The sequence below is a fragment of the Hypomesus nipponensis genome, chromosome 23 (assembly GCF_054491055.1).
Source record: "Hypomesus nipponensis isolate SF chromosome 23, ASM5449105v1, whole genome shotgun sequence".
In the NCBI taxonomy this organism is placed as follows: domain Eukaryota; kingdom Metazoa; phylum Chordata; class Actinopteri; order Osmeriformes; family Osmeridae; genus Hypomesus; species Hypomesus nipponensis.
The window spans coordinates 17,019,969-17,027,508 of record NC_140383.1 but is presented as its reverse complement, the minus strand read 5'-3'; the positions used below and the strand labels follow the sequence as shown (position 1 = coordinate 17,027,508).

Sequence of the window (7,540 nt, the reverse complement as noted above, 5' to 3'; positions counted from 1 at the left end):
AAGATTGCATCTCCTTTTTAATTATAGCGAAAGTCGCTAAAGCTATTCGAGCTCAGTCCATTAGCGGATTTTGCAAGACAAACTGCTGCAACCTATTTCTTGGTATTTGTTGGCGAAATGTCTCCTTATAATAAGATACACCTGTATTAAACGATTAGGCTAATATTTTGTTTAACATGTTTATTACACGGCTGTTCCGCTGTAGAAAGCTCCATTCACTTGAATGGGCCTTCCCAACGTTCTGCGGTCTGTTATTTAAGCAATAAAATAAGCCCCAAGAGGCCGTGGTTTACGCTGATTTTAGAACACGTAAGGGGAGCTGTTAGGCACGACGCGAAGCGCCGAAAACCCCCTTATACCTGTTCTAAAATCTGCGTAAACCACGGCCTCTTGGGGCTTATTGCTTTTCTAAAACTGTTACTACAAATATTTGATATGATTTCATCAATAAAAACAATTAGAAACAAAATAGTTTAATAATAAACCGTCATTCTTCCGCTACTACAAAGTATAGTTCCTACATAAACCGTTGCCACGCAACAGCCAGATGGACATCTTTGCCGTCTTTTTCAATTTGAAATATTCGATGCGCAGTAATATGGAATGTTAAAGAATGTTATGAGGACAACCTGTGAGGTTATGCTGGATTTTACAACGGCATGGAATGCGATATAGCCAATCACAATCAAGGATGGGAACAACCAGTTTTAGAATGTCTGATAACAGTCCGTTGCTATGAATAACAGACCGCTGTCAAGGAAAGTGGCCTTTTTGCTTCTGATTCACGTCTTTCGTAGCAATCCGCAAGTAGTCCGGTAACTTTTCAACCCCAGCGTACTCCGTTGCTTAGCGACGTCAGCTGATTTGAAGCCTGAAGAATGTTCAACGTCTATGAAGTTCAATGTTTTTGGCGAACTATTTATCTGCTGATCAACACTACGAATGGTAACAAATAAATTGTAAAAAGACACCCTGTGTTAAGTAATTTTGTTGGCAAGTAGCCGTGTAATATGCGGGATAATGTATAGAACGCCGGTCATTATCGGGAAAATAAGCCCCTTCAGAGCGAAGGTACACCCCTCCGCTTCGCGGTGCTGTTCGCCCTGTCGGGGCTTATTTTCCCGATAATGACCGGCGTTCTATACATTATCCCTTACAAATCTAACTAGGAAGATAGATCATATTTCTTCCATTAATAGCTTCTCTCAACTGCCTCCCTGTAAATACTGAATCTATTCTAATTAAAAATCCTTCATCTCACCTACAAAGCACATTGATGGTTGGACACCATCATAATTTATAGAGCTTGTAAGGCTGGGTGTCACCCTGTCCCCACCTCTCATTCTAAAATCTGGAGACAGAGTCTCTGCTTGATGGGACTCACACCTCACTGTGTTACGTTGTTACTTACTGTCACATTAGTAGTCATGTGTTGATAAGTAATGAGGATGTGGTGTGATTGGTTGTTCTTGTGTATAAAGGGAATTGTGAAGCAATGTTCTGTGGATTCTTCATCTCCTGAGGCCTTATCCTCAGCCCTGGCTTGTCCTCCTCGTTTCTCACCTCCAACTCTCTGGGTCTCCAATCATGGTAGCGAAGGTAAGATTTAAACCCGTTGCTTTGTATCATGTTTACCTTGTAATTTATTTAATTAATTTGCAATGTTATTAAATGTATATTTAATTTCACCTTACTTTGACCATTCTTGCTCAGATATAACCCATAGTCAAATAATTACAATTTATTGTATTGTAGGTATTGACATCATTTGGTTAATCTTAATACACTATTCAGTTTCCCCTCTTCCATTAAACCATGGGGGAATAGTTTTTGCAGTTTGACAAATATTAAACACCCTACAAACTCATAGTACTTTATTACCCGACTAGAACCCTGCACTCCCAGAATTCTCAGATATATTATAATAATGAAGTATGGTGGACACAGAATATTGTTTAAAAAATTGCTGTGTGAAATCTCATTAATAGAGGATGATTATCCTTAAATAACCATATGGAAAAAACGCCTCTTCTTCCTGAGGAGACTTAAGAAGTTTGGCATGGACTCAGTCATCCTCACTAACCTTTACAGATGCACTATAGAGAACTGACTGGTTGCATCAGTGTGGTATGGGACCTGCACAGACAGGGGCCGCAAGGCACTACGTAGTGTGGTCCGGCCTGCTAAGTTCATCAATGGCAGGATGCTCCCTGCCCTACAGGACACCACACACGATGCCTCAGGAAAGCTGGCAGGATCCTAAGAGACTGTTACCACCCATCCTTCAGTCAGTTTGATTCCCGGCTGTGCCACTTGACGTTGTGTCCTTGGGCAAGGCACTTCACCCTACTTGCCTCGGGGGGAATGTCCCTGTACTTACTGTAAGTCGCTCTGGATAAGAGCGTGTGCTAAATGACTAAATGTAAATGTAGAAAGCAGATGTTCACAGATGTCAATAGGACATTACAGTTACCTGAATGCCTTGTAGTGATTGGGAGGTTATGCCTGTTGTGATGATGGCATAAACCATGTTAGATTGTTGGCTCTGTGCATTGTTTGGTTCCCTTCTCCCTGTCTGTTTCTGTGTCTTTGTTTGTGTTGCAGGATGGCAGGCAGGTAGAGGAGCTGTGATTACTGCAAGGGTACACCTGTGATCTGTGCCTCGGTTCTTAACTTAACCGAATTATTGGCAATAGCCTAAAACAACACAAATTTAGACAATTCAATCACACAGAAGCCAACAGACTATCTCACCTGTTCTTTTAAGATCCCGCGTCAGCCACAGCGCAAATCAGTCAAACCCCCTCAGAATCGGCCCCGCTGTCTCCGTCAAATTTTGGTTGAGGTATTGACCTTATTCCGGAAGTCACAATGGGCGCGGCCATCCGCGTATTCTCATTTCCGGTTTAGATACTTTCCACTTTATAACGGTGCTAAAAGACAGTGTCTTAAACAGGCTCTGGTACTCATTTATGGCTAATAGAGATGCCCAGCGTCAACTGCAGTTTGTGGCTGCCATAACAGGTGGAGAAGACAGAATCAGACCCTGTATGATCATTGTTTTGACCATGGAAAGAAGAGGTCCGAGTGTTGGGCCGACATAATTTGCATCGACCTCCAACCAAAGTTGAGGATCTGCGTCCCTGGCTGAAGGCGCTGAATAAAAAAAAACACTGAAGTTTCCTTTTGTCTGCTCGTATCAATAAAGGGTGTAAAGTAACTATATTTTAGTGTGTTTTAGTGTTCTCAATTCATGAAATAGATACATGATTATAACCAAATGTATGGGCATGGCTGTGAGCAAAACAATTGCTGCAGTGCATCTAAGTTTAATATAAAGCTTTTGAAACAACGCAGCAATCAAATTATTTCATGCGTCTTTATAATCGCCATTAGATAGGAGGGAAGATAGATATTTTGTAAGTTTTAACACGTTGCATATCGCTTGTACCAAAGCCCCTCGATGAAAAAGTTGTTACTATTTATTATTACAGCACAATTTGTCACTCATAAATTTGCAGTTTATGGCTAATAGCAGAGACCTGATGTAAAAACTAGAGCCTCAAGTAGATAAACAAGAAGCTAGCTAACGTTCTACTGCTCACAGTGCTAGCTGGTCGGTTTTGAGGGGAAGTCTCAAACCTGACCGGCAAACGAATTATATCAACAAAAAGTCGTTTTCAAGCCATCCAGTGAAAGGATGTATGTGTTGACTTGTTGTAGCACACGAACATAGCACATCTTGCACAAATCCACCAAATGATTTAATATTTTAGCAGCGGGACTTCTCAACAGTTCTCCATTGAATTGAATGATATCCCCGGTAAAGCGGAAGTGCAAAAATATGAAAAAAGTGGGCGGTGCGGAATAAATTGAATAGGCAGCCGTTTCCAGCCGGATTGATCAAGTCGCCGTCAAAGGGAGAAGTCTGTTAAAACGCTGAGCAGACGAGGATTCCGGGTTTTCGGCACCAAACTGTGGTAGAAAATTATTGCTGGACTGTGTAGATTGAACATAGTCGAAGATGGCAGTTTCAATACAATTTATTAAGACTATACCATTTCATATGATTAAACAAAGTACTTTGTGATCAGTCATTAACGAAGGAGGTGCCATCTACACAGATCGTTCGTAAGAGTGATAGCGACTATCACACATGTTCAACCTTATATAAACTTTAGATCAATGGCATTCTGTAAGGTCAATCAATCAATGTAGCAAACTCTGTGATTGGCTAACTCAACTTAGTGACAGCTTAAAACAATACATTTCCACCAAGAGTCCCAAAGTTATTTGTTGTCGCAGCTCTCTCCAGAGCAGTAGATAATAAAGCCACAGGGGTTGACCAATCAAATGGTCAACTGTCCTTTGTGTGACCATCTTCAAACAAGAACTTAATTAACTTCACCTATGAAACAGGAAGAGTCAGGGCAGACATTTATCTATCACCACAGGTGACAAGAACAATACAACCAAACCCACATTGTCCTTAGACCAACTGTCTCTTCCCCCCAGGTGACAAGAACTCTTTCAGGTCACCCAGACTTCCTGTCTCTTACCAATGAACATAGAAGATTACAGATTTCATACACATACATATATGCATATGACATGGCTGTGCGATTTGATGCCGGACACCTCCTTACATCTGGCAGTCTTTCAACTCGTGAGAGCTGACCAGGACACTGCACTCTCCGGCAAAACTAAAGGCGGTGGTATTTGTTTCTACATCAACAGTGGTTTGTGTGTAGATGGGACAGTGATTCTGCAACATTGTTGTCCGGATCTGGAATCATTTTTTATAATCTGTAAACCTTTTTATTCGCCACGAGAATTTGCGTTGCTCAGTTTACATGGCGCCGGGCACACAGGTTAAAGAGCCCCAACCCATGCTCGCCGACCAGATTCTGAGTGTCTTGTTATCGTACTCTAACAAACTTTAACAAAGGTAATCTCAGCCACAAACTCCCTAAATACAGACAATTCATCCAATGCCCTACCAGAGAAGAGAACACTCTGGATCACTGCTACACTACAGTCAGTAGAACCTACCACGCCATCCCTTATGCAGCACTGGGTCACTCTGACCATACCATGGTCCATCTGATTCCTGCATACAGGCAGATATTCCAGGGGTCTCATTTATAAAACTGTGCGTAGGATTCTTACTAAAAGTGTACGTACGCCCAAAAGCCTAAAATGGCGTACGCACACAAAAATTCAGATTTATAAAACCGTGCGTACGCACACCTGTACGCAAGGTTCCCTTTTTAAATCACAGATTACCCACAAGTGTGCGTACATGAATCAGCATTGTACCCCGCCCTAAACACGCCCATTTTTAACCATATATAGTGAATGCAAAGCACCTCATGAATGCTAATCTAGTATCTCATCATGACCCTGGCATACGATTGTTCTTTAAGGTGAATCATAGCGCATGACAACTTCTCAGACACTGTTAGCCTATTGGTGGAGCCCGAAAACTCTGAAAATGTGGTGGCCGGTAGATCACCAATTTAAAAAAACTGTGCGAGTGGCGTCAACTGTGGCAGTGATACTGCCAGTTGAGATACAATTTGAAAACAAAAGCGTTTTGTTATAAACAGTAATTTATTAAAGTCTGGACTGATAACGAGGACGTAGACTGTAGCGATTGCACGGGAGCTTGACGACTGTATTGTTTTTGACATATGAGGATATTTGCACAGTATTAAATAAATATATTTAGTTATACACTGTGTTCTGCAGTTATCTAAAGGTAGGATATGTGATGTTATCCTGTATTCCATGCAATTGGGGAATCTCCCCCTCCTGAACTCCCGTAGTGGACAATCTGATGGTGAGGAAGCGCTGAATTTGTATTTAAAATTTGAGTTGGATTGTACAAGGTGTTTATGGTACAAGAATCACTCAGTACAAGCGCAAATAACACTGCTGGATGTAATCTTCATGATAATCATGAAATTGAATGAAAAAAACGTGTTTGAGCAAAACAAAATGTATAAATATTACGAATAATGTTCTTCCCACATTCAATTTCTGCAGTCTGACGACAGTACGGTCATCTGCGTCACCAATTCCAACTGTTTTCAAAATGTGCGTAGGCCTATACATTCTCCTGTCAAGTTCGTTTTTTATAAATCACAACCTTTGCGTGGAAAGTGGCGTACGCACATTTTCAGCCCCGTTTTGTGCGTACGCAAGCTTCATAAATGAGACCCCAGCTCTGTAAACCTGTTGTGAGGACATCAAAACAGTGGACCAGGGAGGCTATGGAGGATCTGCGGGCGTGCTTGGACTGTACTGACTGGGATATGTTCACGACTGCTACCAATAGTCTGGATGAACTCACAGAGGCTGTGACATCATACATCAGCTTCTGTGAGGACTGCTGTATTCCAACACGCACCAGGGTGAACTTCAACGACGACAAGCCCTGGTTCTCAGCAGAGCTCAGAAGGTTGGGGTCAGAAAAAGAGGAATCATTTAGGAGTGGGGATAGAGACAGCCAACGACCTGAACAAGTTCTACTGTAGATTTGAAAGCCAATTGGACAGTCCTGAATTACCCCTTCCCACCCATGAGGCCTCCCCCCCTCTACAGTGACAACTCTCTCCATTCGGGAGGGTGACGTTAACAGACTTTTCAAGACTCAGAACCCCCTCAAAGCAGCTGGGCCAGACTCTGTCTGCGCTGACCAGCTGTCTCCGGTGTTTACCAATATCTTTAACACCTCCCTGGAGACATGCCATGTGCCAGCCTGTCTCAAGTCCTCCACCATCATCCTTGTGCCCGAAAAGCCAAGGCCGACAGGACTCAATGACCACAGACCCGTCGCCCTGACCTCTGTGGTAATTAAGTCTTTTGAGCGGCTTGTGCTGGCACACCTCAAATCCATCACAGACCCTTTCCTGGACCCACTGCAGTTTGCCTACAGAGCCAACAGATCTGTGGATGATGCCATTTACATGGCCCTCCACTTCACCCTACAGCACCTGGACTCCCCAGCATCCTACGCCAGGATCCTGTTTGTGGACTTCAGCTCTGCCTTCAACACTATCATCCCTACTCTGCTACAGGACAAGCTCTCCCAGCTGAACGTGCCCGACTCCTCCTGCAGGTGGATCACAGACTTCCTGTCTGACAGGAAGCAGTGTGTTAAGCTGGGAACACAAGTCTCTGACTCCCGGTCCATCAGCACCGGATCTCCTCAGGGCTGCGTCCTTTCCTTTCTGCTCTTCTCCCTGTACACCAACAGCTGCACCTCCTATAAATAAAGGATGCGGGATGAAAACGTTTTGTAAAATATCAGTTCGGAATTTAGGTGGCTACGTTATGACCAACGAATGATGTTCCTGGAACCCCCCGAAAGTTTGTAACATAATGTCATATATTATAACCAAACCAATAACGTCACGGGATAACCTATAGGGGACCAAATAGGAACGTCACCAAACGTCCCCAGGACGTCCCTTGTTAGCTGGGATATTATTCACGGCTACATTCTACTGAAAAAAGGGTTGGTCGCCGCAGCAAA

General features: G+C 43.0%; 1 long non-coding RNA gene and 1 pseudogene across 2 annotated transcripts; both read left to right on the top strand.

The window, feature by feature from the left end:
• Positions 1 to 504: 504 nt before the first annotated feature.
• On the top strand, positions 505 to 3,190 carry LOC146234412 (uncharacterized). 2 transcript variants are annotated; one of them, XR_014741749.1, is made up of 3 exons: positions 505 to 945; positions 1,482 to 1,599; positions 2,092 to 3,190. It is a non-coding gene; the product is annotated as an uncharacterized LOC146234412 (long non-coding RNA). The 2 variants fall into 2 exon arrangements; XR_014741750.1 differs by having other exon boundaries at positions 517 to 945; positions 2,222 to 3,190.
• A 1,437-nt stretch (positions 3,191 to 4,627) lies between these two features.
• Positions 4,628 to 7,276, top strand: LOC146234411 (uncharacterized; annotated as a pseudogene).
• The last annotated feature ends 264 nt before the right edge of the window (positions 7,277 to 7,540 follow it).